We start from the raw sequence: 19558 nt of genomic DNA, 5'->3' as shown, positions 1-19558 counted from the left end.
CTCTGCTTGTGGTACCCAGGAAGTTGGGTGCTCTGGGGGCTCCCCAAGATCTTTGCTTTTTTTTTGTTTTTGCAAGATTTGGATTGGAAAGCATGTTTGCCAATTTCATGTCCCTGCACAGACCTTGTACTGTATCCCAGGCTCATTTGGGATAAGAGGTGTGAATGGAAGAGTAGCCAGATGCTGGGGAGTGGTTGTGTGCCTGCTTGTGATGTCCGGAGGCATATATGATCTGGGTCCCCCAAGTTCTTTGCTTTTTTGCCTGCACTGGAGAGCATTTTGTAAGTTCTAGTTCCTTCATGGATCCTCTGCTTTGAGGTTTAAGGTCCAAGGTTCCAAGTCTGGAGCAGGAGGTGGGGGTTTCCTGGTGCTGGGGGGGTGGTATGTGACCTTGCCCCCTAACTCTTGGTTCCTAGGCAGCCTAGATGTTCTGCTCCCCCTTCCCCCCCCCCCGCCCCAGGGCTTCTCAACCCCTGCCCTGAAAGGTGTTTGTCAATTTTAGCTTCCTGCTGTAGGCCCTGCAGCTGTGCATGCCAGGCTCATTTGTGATGCAGGTGGGAGTGGAGGGGTAGCTAAGAGCTAGGAAAGGCTTGTGGTGCCCAGGGTCTGTAGTGGGGAGGTGAAATTGGCATGGTTTCTGTCCAGGGCAGGAGTTGCAAAAGTCATTGAGTTCTTGGGAGTGCCGGAAGACTCTGGGAATCATAAGCAGGAGGTCACACACATACCCAGAACCTGAAACCCCCTCCATTCCCACTACTGTCTACCCCAAAAGAGCCTGGGACCCTTGCCCAGTGTCCCTAGCAGGGAAGTGAAACTGACACAGAGGCCTCTACTTTGCAGACTCTGGTTTCTGTAGGTCATAGATTCCTGGCTGCATTCCAGAGAAGCCCCCTGCCCTGCATGTGTTAGGTGGGGAAGTGAGGAATGGTACAGTTTGGGATGCTTGGAGGATTGACAAGATGCTAGGCATTAACTGCTCTTTGTCTGCACATAACACTGCTGGTTCAGGAGGACTGGCTCAAAATAGTGCTTGATTTTTCCAGATGTACTTTTAAAATGTTCCAGGAAGTTTAAACTGGTCTTAAATGGTACGTACTGTGCGGGCCGGGGGCGAAGCGGGCCCGTTTTGTGCACGCGGGCTGTGGCCAGCAGCCCAGGCACGCAGGGTCGGAGAAGACCGGGGGCGAGCTAGAATTAGTCACGGACGCGTAGTGGTTGATTTAAAGATCGTTTCCTTACACCAAAGGTGGTCGTGGTGTAGGCTGGACAGTTTTCCGGGCACAGCTCTGCTTAAATCCTCATTTGAGGATTACGACAAGTTCGCTCTCTCCCACGGAGTTGTTGAAGCTCCGTGGGCCCGTCTCTTTTGTACGCAGGAAGGGATACGTCTAGGAATCTATCGGCGATGGGGAGAGGCCAGAGGCTGGTCAGGCCCCTGTTGCCTTTTAAGAAATGCGTTGGGTCCGTAAGGATCCGCAGCACTTAGAGATCTTCACACAGCATGAAGTCTCCTCCTCCTGATGTTCGTGGAGTCCTCCAACTTGGGCGGAAACCACACAAGCTTTTTATACGGCTAGCAAGCCAATCGCTAGCTGCCACGTGTGCATAATTTCACGTGAACCAATAATGTGGCTCGAATTTTAATACAAATGGCGGGAACTCTTTGCACCGAGCATTTCTTAGATGCAAAAAGAAATGCACCATGCAAAGATACAAATTGGCAGGAAATTCTCCGTTGCGCCGGGGTTCTCTTCTGCAGCAGAAAACTCCACCGTGCAAAGAAGCTGCAATTTAGCAGGAAAATAATTTAGCAGTGCCGAAGCACACACAAAACAAAAATCACAACTTTGGGTTGTGACACGTACGTCTAGGCTCTTACATTTCAAGTGTTTTTAGAATGTTCTAAGTATTATGTCTGTCCACACCCTGGCTGTAAATGGAAGGAGATTAGCAACAGTTCTTGTTAGCGTAGTGGTCCAGTCAAAATAATTTAATTCAGAGGTTGGCAAGTTTCTGTCTCCAGAGCATCCAGCTGCCTGTGCTCACCCTCACTGCTGATCCCCAATACCTGTGCAGCAAGAATAAATGCAGATATGGCAGAACAGCAGGCTGTACAGTGGAGGGAATGGGTAGCATGGCATAGCTCTGTGCCACTGATCCCCAAGGCCACAAAAAGGTCCTGGATCTGGCTCAGAGGTTGGAGGTTGCCAACCTATTATTTAATCAATCCTGTTCTGTTAAACTAACAATACATAGTAGGGGTACACCAATAGAGATTTTTGTGGCTGATACTGATAGTTGATTTTTAAGGAGGCATATCAGCCAATACCAGTCTGATTTCTGATACCCAGCCCAACAGTGTGGAGAGCTGCCTCCAGCTGGTAAGTCTAGTGTGGTGGAAGGGGAAGGAAGGGGCTGGGGGGCAGATCAAGGCCCCCACAGTGAAGGAGGGTGTGGGGCTAGGGCTGGGGCAAGCGCTGTCCAGCCAGGATGGGGTAGGCACAGTACAGAGCTACGGCTGGTCTGGGGAGGCACAGGGAAGCAGGGAGCAGCTTCCTCCATTGTGTGCCGCTTGGCTGGGAGCCACTCATCCAGTGGCTCGTGCGGCAGCATCTGCTGCTCATCTGGGAGGGCACTGGGGGACATGTGCTCCCGGATCTGCGCAGGGTGGGCTGGGGCCAGGGCTGCACCAAACTCTTCCTGGCAGGGCGGGGCTTCACTGTGAACATGCTACGGGGGGAGGGGAGGAAAGTACTGCAGCCACAAATTCGCTATGGCCCCTTCCCAGTGTAGCTCTGCCCCACCAGGAAGAGCTTGGTGCAACCCCGGCCTCAGCCCACCCCGTGCAGATCCAGGGGCACACCCCCACCCGTACCCTCCTGGACAAGTGGCAGGAGCTGCTGGACCAGTGGCTCCCGGCCAAGTGGTGCGCAGCAGCGGGAGCTGCCTGCCCCCCACCACGCTCCCCAGATGAGCTATGGCTCCGTGCCACGCCCGCCCCTCCCCAGCTGGACAGCGTTTGTCCTCACCCTGGCCCTAGCCCCACACCCTCCCTCACTGCAGGGGCCTTGATCTGCCCCACCAGCCCCTTCCCTCTCCCCTCCCCTTCCACCACATCAGACTTACCAGCTGGAGGCAGCTCTCCATGCTGCTGGCCTGTGCTCCTTACTGCCTGTGTTGCGCTGCAGCTGCATGCATGCATGGGCCATTAATTGGCCAAATTATTGGCCTGATAAGGCTGATTTCCGATATAGTAAACTTTCTTTATATCGGTGCTCATACGATATCAGACTGATGTACGGCTGCATCTCTAATGTGTAGTTCATACAGGGTGCTTGCAGACATTTAAACCCCCACTTCCCAAAATGGCACTTTAGTTAAAATCAGTGCATTCCCGTGCCAAGCCCTGCATGTGCCTAGAAGAGGTAGCATGTTACCTCAACCTGGCTCTGCAGCATCTGTAAAGATTGGGCACTTCAGTGGGGCTTTTCGGGCACTTTTATCTAATAGCTGATTTAATCATTTTTAGCTAAAAATGCCAAAAAGCCCTGCTGAAGTGCCTGATCTTTACAGACACAGCAGAGCTGGGTTGAAGTAATGTGCTGCTGCTTCTGGTAAATCACATTTTTTTTTAATGTCTGCAAGATGCCACAATGTCCTAATTTCCAGGCGTATGTATACCAGACAACTTTCATTAAAAAAAAAAATGCCTTTGCTAGTCTTTCAAATTTTACTGTAATAATGCTATTTCCCTACCCCTTATTTCCAAGCAAGACAGGATATTTGAAAAGCAAAGATTCACTCTCGAACTGTACTTTTGTGTGTCTATGTTTTCAGAGAGATAACATCCAATTATCTTATCCAATTATCTTATCTTATACCATCCTTAATGTACGCTAGGGTGCTGCTTAGCCCATCCTAAAACTGGCTGCCTTAGGAGACTTTTGTCTCATAATTTTACTGTCAAATTCACTGCATGTTCAAAGGTTACTGGAACTGCATTTTTCTTTTTCAGCTAAACATATTTAAGTGTAATGTAATATATTTTAAACATAACACATAACACTGTTAGCTTTTCTTATTCCTGAAACAGGAGCTGAGGATGGCAACCCAAGTAAAAGACAACAAGAAATTGTTTTTTAGATATATAGGGAGTAAAAGGAAGGCCCAGGAAGGAATAGGACCACTGCTAAATGGGCAGAAACAATTGGTGACGGACAGGGGAGACAAGGCTGAACTCCTCAATGAGTTCTTTGCCTCAGTGTTCCTAAATGAGGGGCAGGACAAGTCTCTCACTGGGGTTGTAGAGAGGCAGCAGCAAGGCGCCAGACTTCCATGCGTAGACCCTGAAATGGTGCAGAGTCATTTGGAAGAACTGGATGCCTTTAAGTCGGCAGGCCCGGATGAGCTCCATCCAAGGGTGCTGAAGGCACTGGCCGACATCATTGCAGAGCCACTGGTGGGAATATTTGAAAGCTCGTGGCGCACGGGCCAAGTCCCGGAGGACTGGAAAAGGGCCAACATGGTCCCCATTTTCAAAAAGGGGAGGAAGGAGGACCTGGGCAACTATAGACCTGTCAGTCTCACCTCCATCCTTGGCAAAGTCTTTGAAAAAATTATCAAGGCTCACATTTGTGAGAGCCCGGCAGGACAAATTATGCTGAGGGGAAATCAGCACGGGTTCATGGCAGGCAGATCGTGCCTGACCAATCTAGTTTCTTTTTATGACCAGGTTACGAAACGCCTGGACACAGGAGGAGGGGTGGATGTCGTATACTTAGACTTCAGGAAGGCCTTCGATACGGTATCCCACCCCATACTGGTGAACAAGTTAAGAGGCTGTGACTTGGATGACTACACAGTCCGGTGGGTGGCGAATTGGCTGGAGGGTCGCACCCAGAGAGTCGTGGTGGATGGGCCGGTTTCGACCTGGAAGGGTGTGGGCAGCGGGGTCCCGCAGGGCTCGGTCCTTGGACCGATACTCTTCAATGTCTTCATCAGTGACTTGGACGAGGGAGTGAAATGTACTCTGTCCAAGTTTGCAGATGACACAAAGCTATGGAGAGATGTGGACACGCCGGAGGGCAGGGAACAGCTGCAAGCAGACCTGGACAAGTTGGACAAGTGGGCAGAAAACAACAGAATGCAGTTCAACAAGGAGAAATGCAAAGTGCTGCACCTAGGGAGGAAGAATGTCCAGCACACCTACAGCCTAGGGAATGACCTGCTGGGTGGCACGGAAGTGGAAAGGGATCTTGGAGTCCTAGTGGACTCTAAGATGAACATGAGTCGGCAGTGTGACGAAGCCATCAGAAAGGCTAATGGCACTTTATCGTGCATCAGCAGATGCATGACGAATAGGTCCAAGGAGGTGATACATCCCCTCTATCGGGCGCTGGTCAGACAGCAGTTGGAGTACTGTGTGCAATTCTGGGCACCGCAATTCAAGAGGGATGCGGATAACCTGGAGAGAGTCCAGAGAAGGGCCACTCGTATGGTTAAGGGCCTGCAGACCAAGCCCTACGAGGAGAGACTAGAGAAACTGGATCTTTTCAGCCTCCGCAAGAGAAGGTTGAGAGGCGACCTTGTGGCTGCCTATAAGTTCATCACGGGGGCACAGAAGGGAATTGGTGAGTATTTATTCACCAAGGCACCCCCGGGGGTTACAAGAAATAATGGCCACAAGCTAGCAGAGAGCAGATTTAGATTGGACATTAGGAAGAACTTCTTCACAGTTCGAGTGGCCAGGGTCTGGAACGGACTCCCAAGGGAGGTGGCGCTCTCCCCTACCCTGGGGGTCTTCAAGAGGAAGTTAGATGAGCATCTAGCTGGTGTCATCTAGACCCAGCACTCTTTCCTGCTTATGCAGGGGGTCGGACTCGATGATCTATTGAGGTCCCTTCCGACCCTAACATCTATGAATCTATGAATCTATGAATAGATTCTTTGACTATAGTAAAGGTGGAAGCTTGATTAAGATTCTTTGTTAATTTGCAAAGTTTCGGGTGGGGACCTCATATGTAGTTTAACTTATTAACTGGATAGTTGAACCTATTTATACACATATTTTTCTTTCCTGCCACGCACTGGAGATCAGCCACTTCCAAAGCAGACTTGATTAATTGAGTCTGCTCTGCACATGAGCTGAAGCGAACTGCGCCACGCCATATTCAGTTGTGTGAGCGGCAAAATGTGTATTAGCGTGCAGAAAATGGCGGCAGTACACTTTTGAACTAAAGCACCTCCGATGTGTTTAGTTCAAAAGCACGCTGCTGCCATTTTCTCAGCGCTGACGCACATTTTGCCACTTACACAACTGTATGTGTCACAGTGCTGGGTGCTTTTCAAAGCACCTGGCAAAAGGGCCTGGTGCTGCAGCACTTGCATGTGTAAAAATGCCCAGTAGTGAGAATAGAGTAAATAAGAATTCTAATTATTTTTTCATTAAATAATATAAATTACATGTTGCATAATATTTCTGATGCAGTTGCTGCTGCTGTTTTAAGTGCCATTAGGTAAGTGCTTGGTTAAAAAAAAAAAAAGTACCAAAAGAGAGCCAATAAGTGCTACTGAAGCTGAAAAAAGTGCTTATAGATATCCAAAAAAGTGTAACGGCAGGGGTGGACTAGGGATAAAACCCCCTTATGTTACTTATGAAACCTGTGGATTAATATCGCAGTGAATGACTTACTATTTTTTACCTCTGTAGGGCTCTTTTGCTGCCATTTTCTTCCATTTCCTAGGTGTCTTTTCCTGTCCTGCTAATTCCTGTATTTTAGCTGAAGAAAGCATGGATTCATTAGATAAAACTCATGTTACCCTTCTTTTTGCTAGGAGCATAACAGAAATGGTAGATTGGTTACAGACAGACATTTAGAATGGGAATTTAATAATCATGGCAAATTGCTGTAATGTGAGTAGCTTTCAGCCTTGACTGAGAAAAGAAATAAAAAAAAAATGCAAATTGTGGTGTATTTTTAAATAATTTTGCATGGGATTTTTTTTAAAACTCTGTCTCTAAGTTTAAAATAGAAGATCATGGTATAACAACTTTGCAAATGCAATTGAAATAATTAAACTTAGTAGCCTTCTAAAACAGATTTAGTTTGTGTATGTCAAATTCCTTACTACACTAACACAAGGATAAATTGTCAAATACAATTTAAAAGTGTTATTTTGTTCTTCCGTAGTTAAATAAATTATCTTTAAGTTGGGTAAAGACAACTGGAAAAAAAAAGCAAGATGGAAACTGGCAAACACATTGGGGCTTCTTTGGGGTTTCTGTTGTCCTAGAAAGAAATGCTTACAAGGCAACTTATTAATTGTGATTCTTGGATATCATGTTATTTGCAGGTTCTATGGATTCAACAGATCTAATTGAATTAAGCATGTTTATGATTTGAATTTACACAACTTACATGAATTTACAATTCCTACTAAAGTTGTACATGCTAAAACTCTGTCTCATTTCATTTAATCCACTAAAGAAAATTGGTCTATGGTTTGTCTTGATTATTGTCACTTAAGTTAAACCAGAAAATATCTTGCAACAGAACTAAACTATTACTTTCAGTTTTACAGTGTTTTGCTGGTTGAGTATTTACCTCTAGCAACAGCAGATCTCTTGGAGATGACTTAATGGCTGAATGAGTCAGATGTCAGGGTGGGCTTCTTCCCAAAGACTGATGCAACTGATAAAGCTATCCTAGGCAAAAATGAGAATAAGTTTTGTTTGCTGTCCATCTATTATTTTCAGTAATTTAAGCTGTGCTGCTGTTAATAGTATAGTACATGCAAATGCTTAAAATCTTCAGAATTGATTATTATTAGAATAATTATTTTAAATATAATGTTGCATAAATGACACATATTTCTCACTTAAATTCTTAAATCTCTTGTAGGGAAAATTAGTTTTGCTTCTTGCATCCTTTATCAGGAATAGTCATGAATAGTGCATGCCCCTGGCAACTGGGGGGGCAGAGCTGCGCTGGTAGCAGTGGGAGCTTGGTGGCAGTGAGCAGGGAGCTCCCACAGACGCTGCTGGCACTGTCGGCGGTGGGGGAGGGCAAGCGCCAACCAGGAGTTGGCAACCACCCACAGGTGGGTGCACTGCCACGCTCAGGGGGTACACATGCACCTCCTACATGTCACCCCTGGGAATGGTGATAAAAAGCAACTAGAGGCCAAAATTCATAACAAGGGGAAGAAAACAGTTTAAGAGAATCTGAATGAAATGATTCAATTTGATTAAGTCAGGGCTGGCATACAAAAAATGTATTCTAAGATTTGTTAGGGTCTGGACATAATTATTTATCTTGTAGGGGTGGGGATTTACTGAAGGCCAACTGCTCTCCAGTAACTGTCTGTGCATGTATTCTTCCCTCGCTGTAGCTGAGAGCTAAATAAAGTACCTTAGCTTCTTTGGCAATTGGAAGTGGATATGGGGAAAAGTATTCCCTAAGGAAGCTGGGGAATAAAGATTTGGGCTCAGAATGTCTGACACAGCAAGGAGACATCACCCTTAGCCTTTTTACAAAGGGAGGGAAATGCTATCCTGCTATCCCAGATATGTTCTGGGGATCAACTGTGGAAAGGTAGAAGGCTAATGGCACCACTCCACCATGTGGAAATGATTAGGGATACAATCATGACTTACTCTGTAGGACTTATTGCCAATAAATCCCAGATGAATCAAGTTAACAAAGGTGTGGCCTAATTAAACCAGGTTCCATGCATCTTGTTTATCTTCCTGCATGTCTAGTACAAGCTTCAGCTGCTGTTCAGTTTCTTGACCTCACATTTGGCTTAAAGGCGAATATTCCAGTAAACTCCTCAGAGTGGAAGAGAAACTAATAGCCTGCTAATAAAATGATCTTAAACCCTAATGACTACAAGGGACCATAGACAATTATGGTGTTTTGACTAAGGCTTTTCTGAACAGTACAGTCATTTCCATGTTTCCTGTGTGTATGTGCTATGTAACTGGAAAAGTGATAATGTTGAGCTTATGATGTTGAGTTTATATTGCTGATGCCTTTAATAAAAGCTTATTTCCTGGGATACCATGTTTAGGAACTGGAATGGCTTTATCTTTGTGTTTTTTTGCCTTCAGGTCTCCTAATTGTTGCTTCCTGATTGACTTATATACAATTGTACTGGATACTGATGTGGTGCCCATCATAGTGCTGTATGTCTCCCATGTCCTTGTTATGGGATAAAACTGGTGCCAATTTGAGAATAGCTATGAAAGGGTTAACACTGAACTATGCCCCTTTTTGCTTCCTGGAAGAGAAAGAGAACTTAGCAGCAATCTTAAAACACAGTATCCTTTTGTGCCTTGATGCAGTGAAGTTCTGGTGAAGATCAGCTTCTCCACTTAAGATGCACCCTCCAATTTTGGAGGAAAAGGGTGCATGTCATATACCCCAACTCTAGTATTGTTGTGTACACACATGCTCTCACTCTCTCATATACAAATAATTGTTTAATAACTGTAGTTATGTAAATTATTTTAGTAAAGTTGAAGCATTTTGAAATTTGTTTTGATCCTCAGGAAAGAAGTCTTTGGTGAGATAAAGCATGTGGTTACGTAAAGAGGAATGTAGGTAATGATGCACTCTATGAAAGCAGTAGGATTTGCTTCTGTGCTCAGTATGAAACATACAGCAAGCAGAATGGAATAAAGAGGTGGTTGTGTTAGCTGTCTGAAGTCCGGGAAGTGTAGCATCTCTGAGAGACTGTAAGTGCTTCAGAGAGACATATGCTTTTGTAAGTGACAGCCTACTTTGTCAGAGGCTATGAATAGATTGCAGAAAGCAGGGGTTCTAAATAGAAAGAATCCAGATATAAAGGATAAAGGGAGAGGGCACTGCTGAAAGAAGTAAACATGAGTTGAATAAGTCAAACAAAGGATAAACAAAGTAAATAATCCATTGAGGGACAGGATAAGAATCCACAATCATTTGTGGCCACATTTAACACATTCCAGTTTGTGGACGATATTTTGTTCCACAGTTTCACGTTCAAGTCAGTTTTTAAAGTTTTGTTTAAGAATGGCAACTCTGAGAGGTAGTTAGCCAAGTTATTCTAAAGTCAGGCAGAAGGCAAGGCTGCGTGGCATCATAGAACTACCTTGAATCAGTGATAGACTGTCCAGGGAGTTTTAAGTGTTTTGCCACAGGCTTTTTTGTATTTCTGGGACTGATGTCAGATTAGTGTCCATTCATTCTTTCACGTATGGATTCTTTCATCTATCAAATGTAAATAGCAGAGGGGCACTGTAATCAGATGGAAAAAGTATGGATAAGGCTTACACCAGTTCATTTGTCATCTAAAAACTATATTATGTTACTGATTCCTGTGAAGCAAATGGTAATACTTAAATCCTGCAAAATTGTTGAATAATAACTAATCAGGATCCTAGTGGTGCATAGGTGATTAGCAATGAAATTGACATAGCCTATCAGCCTTCTGTAAGTAAGGGTAATATTCATAGCTGTGTTTAAAATTAGAGAATCAGGTGAAAAGGAAGAGAGTTTACAGTATCTGTGTATTATGATAATTTGGGGGGGCTGTTATGTAAAATCAGAAATATACAGTAAATTCCATTCTGAGGCTTCTTCCCTCTGTGTGGAGAGGCATCCAAAAACAAAAAAACAAAAACCAAACGAAATGTCTTAGCTGCAAATCTTGTTGTGAGGATGGCTTGGTTGTCCTCACCAACTAAATCCAAAGGGGTTCAAAATACATCTAGTGATCTTGGGTCAGTTGTGTGAGAAGTTGGATTTCACTTACTGGATTTATCCATATTATATCAAAGAGTTTCAGAAATACAGGATTGGAAAGGACTCCAAGAAGTCACCTGGGGCTTGTCTACCCTGATGCTATAGGGGTGACTCAGCTGGGACTCGAACTCCCTACTCCCCAGCTCCCACAAGCATATATTAATCCTGGAAATATGCTAATGAAGCCCTGGGAATGTGTGAGAGGCAGGAGGGAGTCCTTCTGTGGTTGCTCTCAGTCTCATGCATGCTCATGAGTGGCTGCTGGTGATGATCCCAGAATAAATTCAACAGCATATTTTTGGGTTTGGAGTAAGTCTGGGCATGGATGAGTTGCTGCACTTACAGCAGGAAATGCTGCCATCACAGTGTCCTCAATCTGCTCCCACTTCACTGAGGCACTATTTGTATCTCTAGACCAGTCATGCTCAATTTTCTGGCCCCATGAGCCAGATGGGTAGTGTGGAGTCAGTCTGCTGGCTGGATGGGGCACTGCATGCCAGAATCGGACCCTGGGGCCTCATGCTGCTCTCACCCAACCCTACATGCTGGGATTAGGCCCGGGACCCCACACAATGCTACCCCTGCCTGCTGGAATTGGGCCCTGGGACCCCATGCTACCCCTGCCCACTGTAATTAGGCTTCACCTATCAGGAGCAAGTCCTGGGCCCTACTATCACCCCTGCCTAGTCCTGTGCTCTGGGAATTGGCTCAGTGCCATCCTGCATACCTGGTCTATTGTATAGGACCATACTATTCAGCCCATGGGGATCCCCATGGGTCTGGAATTTTGGCAGGAGGGGAACAATACTACTGCACCCATGCTATCAAATGTTCAAGCCCAGAGAGAGCCCTGCAGGCTGGATGACCCAGTGCCAGTGGCTGAATCTGGCCCACAGGCTGGGGATTGAGTACCCCTACTCTAGACTCTCACTGGAAATTGCTTGACTACCATGTTCTAAAAAACATAATATTCCTCTAAGAAGGAGATTCCTCCTTATATAGTCTGTTCTAGGGCCCTGAAGGACCTTTTCCTGTTGCCTTTTATCTAATTAATAAATTAAGTCCCATCTCATTAATAAATGAAGCGATTGTGGCATTCATGCCTACACAGTTGGATGGGTAAAAAACTGGCTGATGGGGTGCACCCAGAGAGTAGTGGTGGACGGGTCGTACTCAACCTGGCGAGATGTGAGCAGTGGGGTCCCCCAGGGCTCGGTCCTTGGGCCCGCACTGTTTAACATCTTCAACAGCGACTTGGACCGGGGGGTTGAAAGCACGTTGTCCAAGTTTGCTGATGACACTAAGATGTGGGGCAAGGTGGGCACACTTGAAGGGAGAGAGAGACTGCAACTAGATTTAGACAGACTACAAAAGTGGGCAGATGAGAACAGGATGGGGTTCAATGTAGATAAATGCAGGGTACTGCACCTTGGGAGAAGGAATCCACAGCAAACATAAAGGCTGGGGAGTTCCCTTCTTGAAAGCAAAGAGGCGGAACAGGATCTCGGAGTCATTATTGACTCCAAGATGAACATAAGCCGCCAATGCCAGACCACAGCCAGCAAGGCCAGCTATACCTTGTCATGCATCCAAAGATGCATCTCAAGCCGGTCCAGAGAGGTGATACTCCCCCTCTATATGACTTTGGTCAGGCTGCAGTTGGAGTACTGCGTCTAGTACTGGGCACTGCACTTTAAAAAGGATGTGGTCAGCCTGGAGATAGTTCAGAGGAGGGCTGCCTGTTTGGTGAGAGGGCAGCAGGACAGGCCCTACGAGGAGAGACTGAAGGACCTGAACCTGTTCAGCCTCAGCAAGAGGAGGCTGAGGGGGGGACCCGAGAGTGGGGCTGAGGGGGGATCTGAGGGGTGGGGGGCCTACAAACTCATCAGGGGAGATCAACAGCAAATAGGCCGAGCTCTTTTCTCCCCAGCACCACCTGGGGTGACAAGGAACAATGGTAATACACTGATGGAGAACAGGTTTAGGTTAGAGATCAGGAGGCAATATTTTACAGTTAGGGTGGCCATAATCTGGAACCAACTTCCTAGGGAAGTGGTCTTCGCCCCTACCTTGGGTAAATTCAAAAAGAGGTTAGATGATCATCTGTCTGGGGTTTTGTGAACCCAGCATTCCTTCCTGCCTGTGGCAGGGGGTCAGGCTAGATGATCTGTTCAGGTCCCTCCTGACCCTAGCTACTATGAAACTATGAAACTGTAATCTGCTATCTGTAGCTAGCACACTAACCTTTCTGATTTTTTTTTAAGTCTCCCCACAGTTTTGCTGTTCCTTTGTATTCTTTAATCATGTGTCCTTGTTTCCACTTTTTGTACAATTTCAGTTTTGATTTTCAGGTCCTTTGAGAGATCCTAATGCATAATAAGATACCTGTCTTCTTATGATTCCATCTGTCCTGTACTCCCTATATCTCTAAAAAATTGTCTCTATAGAGCCTTCTTACTGCTTTCCTGATTTATTTCAAGTCTGCCTTTTTGAAATCCATTGTCTTTAATTTGCTGCTCTTGCTCCTTTCTTCTCTTAGATTCATGAACTCCATTGTTTTATGATCAGTTCTTTCAGCAACTGTGGGGAAAAGATGTGCAGTAATAAAATATATATTTGCTCAACCTTGAGATTGCATGTGGCATTTTCTTGGTTCTGTGATGAAAGATAGCCATAGAGAATGGAGAAGGAGACTACTGATTTTGGTGGCCATGGATGACTTAGTACATGGATATTGTTCAGTTAGTGATAGAAAGATCCTGTCTGTTACACTAGAATATATTTAATATAATAAAATTTAGTACTAAACTACAATTTGTGGATCATGAAGTTCAATTAAAAGTGCATTTGAATAAATGATTGTAACTCAGATGTTAAAAACCCTCAAGAACTTCAGTTGTGTCAGGTGGCTGGTGCTGCCAGACCCCTTCCGCCTCCTGGCTAGGATGGGAATGCATGACTTCCCATGACTCAGCAGCCCTGCTCCCAGCCTGCATGAGTCCCCCACCATCCCTGACTTGATCCCAGTCTTCCCAGGAGAGGGCAGTGCTGGGAGGCTCATTTGAAGAGGCTGGCATGGGGCCAGCTGGCTGGGTTTGACTATGGGGCTCCCCACGACCTAGCCCTCTACCACTACCACTATTCATTAGCACATAAGAGAGTCTTCATTTTTAAAATTTCTTTTATATAAAGAAGATTGCACCTTTGCACCTTTACCTGCATGTGTAGATGGGCCCAAAATGCCATCTGGCTGGCCCCTCCCCATCAGTGTCCGCTGGCCGTGTGCCCTCTCCCCCGTCTGCTATGCTGCGGTGCTTGTTTATGTAGGTAAGCGTGCCATGGGATGAAAAAGGTTGGGAAAGGCTGATGGGCTATTGGTGCCTCTCGAGTCTGGGGGCGACCCAGATCGCCAACCGGGGGGAGGGTCCTCCAGCAGCTGATCGCGGAACCACCAGTGGCAAAACTGGAAGTGCACTTCTGCCAATACTTTTGGTTTTGTGGCTGGCGCTTCCACAGGGTTCACGGCCAATCTCGGGGTGCCGATGTACCCCCTATGCTTCGCCAATGGAAACGCTATCTTAACCATTGTGGATCAGATTTGTTTTGCCCATGTGTTCTCATTTGAATGAATTATTTCAATTAATTCAATTTGACTTTTTCTGTGTTTGAATTTCATTATGGTGTTTAAGGTTACCAGCTGTGACGTGGTTGGCTCTTATGCCTGTGGACTAAAGAGGCTGACAGTTTCAATGCTATGTGTCTCCAGGCTTTTATTATACCACCCACTCAGCTTCCCTTCACACTTATCACTTGTCACTTAGCTTTTTCCTTGACCGGGCTGAAACCTGTATATTATAAGACAAATCATATGACCCATGTACTTCCCCTGAAGCTTTTCCTTATTATAAATAAGAGGTCCAGTCCTGAAAACTTACTGAACATGTCTACAAGATATGCTTTATGGCACATTGGACTAATTTAATGCATGAGCAGGACTTACTGCCCAGTAAATTAGTCTAATACACTGTTTGATAGTACCAGGAAATACAGGTGCTAGATTAGTGGTGCATTAGCTACTGCACAGTAGCACATGTGTAGACATTGACCAGGAGTAATTTGCTTCTGGTCAGCCCAGGCATCAGGGGGCCTGCTGCTGCCTGGCTAAGCCTGATGCAGGGGGGCTGTGCTGGTTGCAAGATGAGCTGTCTCTACCACATGGGGATCAGGAGTGTCATCCCAAGCTGGGGCTGCTGCATCCCAGCCACACGGAGCTAGGGTTGGGACCCGTTTTCTACGTGGCTGGGACAGCTCTCCTGGCCATGTGGAGATCAGGACCATCCACTGTGCCCCCTGCCAGCCCTGGGAATCATGTGGGGCACCCATTCACATATGTGTGGGGGGTGGGGGGCACAGTTTAAAGTGCTTGAATTTTCTGTGAAGAAAATTCAGGCACATTAATTGCACTTGTAGGTGCACCCACTGATTCTTAACCAAGCATAACTTCTACTAGTTTTAATAAGAATTTATAAAGAATTTAATATTAGAGACTCCTGTCAGCTTTGTGGAATTGTCTGCTGTTAGGTTGTTAGGGGTACAAACATATTATACTAAGGCTCATTTTGAGCCTAGTTTTATGTTTTTACCTGTTAAATGTGAAATTACTAAATAATAATACCATGTAGCACTAGCTGGCACTTTAAATCTTCAATTTTGCACCAGATAAGCAAAAGTAAATGAAGACATTGCATAGTTATATTGGTTTCATTGTTCTATGCTTCTGACTTAAAATATTGTGTGAATACAAGTGCTGAATGATTTCCAACTGTTTGTTTTCATTATATATTTGTCTTTCTTGGCCAACTTTTGTATCCAGGGTGATTCATCAATGCTGGATCTAGTTCACCACTTGTTTACTTTTCTGTACTGATAGAAAGAAAATATTACATTTCCGATCTAACTTAGTTTCATAAAATGTAGTTACTATTGGATTTCATTAGGATATTTAGTAGCTTTAGAAAATGCAAGTATGTGTTGACTATAACTTCAGTGAAAACTTTTATAAAGTGTTCCATGCAGTTTTATATTGTAAATTATTTGCAAATCATAATGTTTTGAGTGTGTTTTTAATAGAAGAAAATGAAAGGAAATAATTTCAACATTGTTTGCATATTTCTCCATAGCTTAAATTGACAGAGAGGATCTAGCCCAGTGATTCTCAACCAGGATGATGTAGCACATTGGGGTGCCCTGAGATCTTTTCAAGGTTGCCATGGAGTGCCACGCAATGTTAGCATTGTTAGGTGTACAAACATGATTCATAAGATAAACCCAGAGATTTCAGATGGGATTCATAGTGTCAAAAGCATCCTGTCCTGTTGTGGGCTTTCTGGGTTCTTTGCAAAAAAAAAGCGGTGTTATTTTTCCATAGTCAAAAAATGAGTGAAAACTAAAAGCTGGCATTTTCCAAGGGGTGCCTTGAGTCTAACAAGGAATGCCTTGAGTCTAAAAAGGCTGAGAATCACCATTCTAGCCCAAAATAATTACTTTAATTAAATATGTCACTTGGTGAAAATTTTCTTATGGTAATGAAGTTGGTTTAATGTATTAAAAAATTCCTGAGCTAAATAAACATATAGGCAGCATTTTAAGAGCAAGCTAATTGTAAGCAGGAGTTTTAAAATATCAATTTAATTAGGGTATGTCCAGCAATAAAGCTGTTGGTAATTTAGAAAGATGACTTTTTTTTTTCAGAAGTCAAGATTTCTAACAAGCATCCTCTTTTTGATAAATATCAGGGCTTATACTCTGCTGCTTTGGATATATAGATCACTGTATATTGCCTTAGTCACTATAAATTACAGTATATTGCCTGTGCCAGGGGTTTTCAACCTTTTTTAACAGGTGTACCCCTTTTCTCTCAAAGTTGCAGCCCTTTATATTTTTTTCTTGTTTTTAAAGAGGAGGTGGGTGGGTATATCAAGGCCCCTGCAGTGAGGGAGGGAATGGGGCTGGGGCTGCACAGCCGCCATTGGGTGGAGAGCGGGATGGAGCCACAACTCATCTGGGAGGCATGAGGGGGAGGAGGTGGCTCCTGCTGGTGCACGTACCCCAGGAGGATATTGGGGCATATGCCCTCTGATCTGCGCATGGGGTGGGGCAGGCTGGCCCAGTGGGGGTGGAGAGGAAGTGGGGCTGGGGCATGGGCTGCAGAGCCAGGGTGGGGCGTGGGACTGAGCTACATGGGGTGTAGCTCCCACAGCTACATGCACCCTGGGAGGGCATGGCGGGGTGTGCCTCCGTATCTACGTGCAGGTCAGGACAGGCTGGGGGCTGGGCTGGACTGTACTTGGGGCGGCCGGTGGTGGCACTTGAAGACAGGGTTGGGGGGGCTACAGCAAATTCTGGGTTGGCTGCAGCCTCTCCCAAAGCCTCCCCTCCTGCACGCGGCATTTATCAGCCACATTAGGTCTGCATACCCCCGAGGACCTTTTTAAGTACCTCTAGCGTTACATGTACCCCCAGTTGACAATCACTGGCCTATGTTACTGTTATTGCTGTGACTAGTTTGAATAGTTAACATTAAACTAGTAAGTTTAGGTACACTAGCAGTGCAATTGTGAAAGAATGAAACTCCGTACAGACTACAAAATCCACTAGAAAAATATTCAGACAAGTGCTAAACTCTGCTACTGCTGCTACAATCCTAGCATCTGGCCTAGTTAGTTTAAATCTAGTACCTGTATACCTATCCAAGCTGCATTTCTGATCCTCCCTTAGAATAGCATCTTCTGGACATGTCCATCAGGTGTGTGTGAAACAGGCCTTATTCAATTTGGATTCAGCTCGAATCAAGGACAGTGATTCAATTTGTTGATTCAATTTGGCTGAATCTGAATATGAAGATTCGATGCTGATTTGGAGAATCAGGGATTCAGCTATAAAAACAGCTTGAAATGTTTTTTCTACATGCCTCAAGGTACCAGGCATGGCTTATGATCACTGTGATGGTGGGGTGGATGGAGCATCCCACAGGAGTGTGGTGGGGCCCCCTATGTGCTCGGTGGGAAACCTGGAAGTAGACTGAAAGTACTTTCGGTCCACTTCCAGTTCTGTCTCCAAGTGTACGGGGGGCCCCCCTGCATTCCCCCAGTTCGGCAATCAGCTGCAGGGGGACCCCAGGTGCCCCCCAGACCCAGGAGGCACTACTTGCCGAGCCGGGCGGGGAGGGCCCTGGCCCGTTCCCTGGTGGACCCAGAAGTGGACTAGAAGTGCTTCTGGGCCACTTCTGGGTCTGCTGCTGAGTGCACTAGGGACCCCTCCCTTGTTCCTGTGGGATGCTCCATCTGCCCTACCATCTCAGCATTGATGAACTACCTTGTACTTTGAGGTATGTAGAAGAAACATTTAAAGCTGTGTCTATGTCTGAATCTCAGAATCTTTCCGAATCTCTCTGAATTGATTTGGAGGGTTCCAATTCGATTCAGAGAGATTAAAGGGTCTCCTGATTTGATTCGGATTTGGAGATTTGGCCACCGAATCCAGCCAAATCTCCACCGAATTTAATCAGCAACCAAAGGTTTGCACAGCCCTAATGTCTATTTCTTTGACAGTTTTTTAAGTGTGTCTCCTTTTCTGTCCTGTTTGCCAAGTTCCTTCCATTCTCTTTTTATGCATCATATCATCTGCTGTGCATGGTTTTGTTTAATAATTCTGTTTTGATAACTCTTCAATATGATATTTTGCCCACTAGACCTATGCACCTCCTGCTCAGCCTACAGCATGCACCATAAGGGCCAGGGTCATATATTTCCAGTACAGCTGATCTGGTGGGGGGTTGCATGCTATTGGCACAGCCCAGGCAGTAGAGGTGGGGGCCCTCTGGCACCACCTGCGTGGCAAGGGGAGCCCAGGGCACTGTCCCTCAAGCATCTGGTCCCCAGCTGTGCCAAAGTAATCATTTCAAGAAACTCTGATTCTACTTTTCTAGACTGACTATCCAGTTCTGTGTGATGGCTGTCTTTAAAACTATAGCAGTAGAAATATCTATTTTGAATAGAATTTTTACTCAATTTAAGCAATTAATAGATAACCATTTTTACTTGATTCTAAGATGAAGTTTGTTTCTCCCATTTAACATGGCAGGGGAGAAGCCCCTCATCTTAGAACTGAGTATGGGGGCGGTGGGAGGGGCTGGCAGCTACTGTAGCTTGGACCTCAGCCTCTACCCAGGGCTGGGCCCTTAGCACAGCAGCTGCCTGCCCCGCTACATCTGCTGCCTCTTCATGCTGCATTCCCCCTCGCCATATAGCTTCTGCACCCCTGCCTGCTTCTCATTCTTCACCCTTACCCTTGCTCCATGCCAGCAGGCTCTGTCTACGTTGTAGCCTGGGGCACTGAGTCTGGCCGCAACCGAGCCCCATAGCAGTAGTGTGCAGCTTGAATGACTGCTACAGGGGCTAGGCTAGAGCTGTCCTCTGTGCCTCAAGCTAGAACAAGGACAGTAGCCTGCCAACAGAGATCACAGGAGTGAGGAGAGCAGAGGCTGGTGGGGGAGGGAAAGCAGAGGCTGAGAGGGGAGCAGAGGCAGGAGGGGAGGAAAAGGGGAGAGTAGAGAGGGAAGGCACAAGACAGGCACAAGTACCTGCTCCCCCACTGCTTGCCCCCCTGTAGTGGTGGGGGGATGAATTAAAGATGACTCTGCAATGATTACATTCTATATATGGAAAATTATAATAAATGTATACATTTTCTGTTTGTAGAATCTAATTATTGAG

At 45.7% G+C, this 19558-nt stretch overlaps 1 protein-coding gene across 2 annotated transcripts in view; it reads left to right on the top strand.

The window, feature by feature from the left end:
* The window catches only part of PLCE1 (phospholipase C epsilon 1), a 358483-nt gene that overhangs the window by 18499 nt on the left and 320426 nt on the right, over positions 1-19558 (top strand). The gene's annotated exons all lie outside the window — the stretch shown is intronic.

This window comes from Alligator mississippiensis, chromosome 6 (genome assembly GCF_030867095.1).
Source record: "Alligator mississippiensis isolate rAllMis1 chromosome 6, rAllMis1, whole genome shotgun sequence".
Taxonomy (NCBI): Eukaryota; Metazoa; Chordata; order Crocodylia; family Alligatoridae; genus Alligator; species Alligator mississippiensis.
Note: the sequence above shows the minus strand (reverse complement) of the source record. Positions and strands in the feature narration are given on the sequence as shown.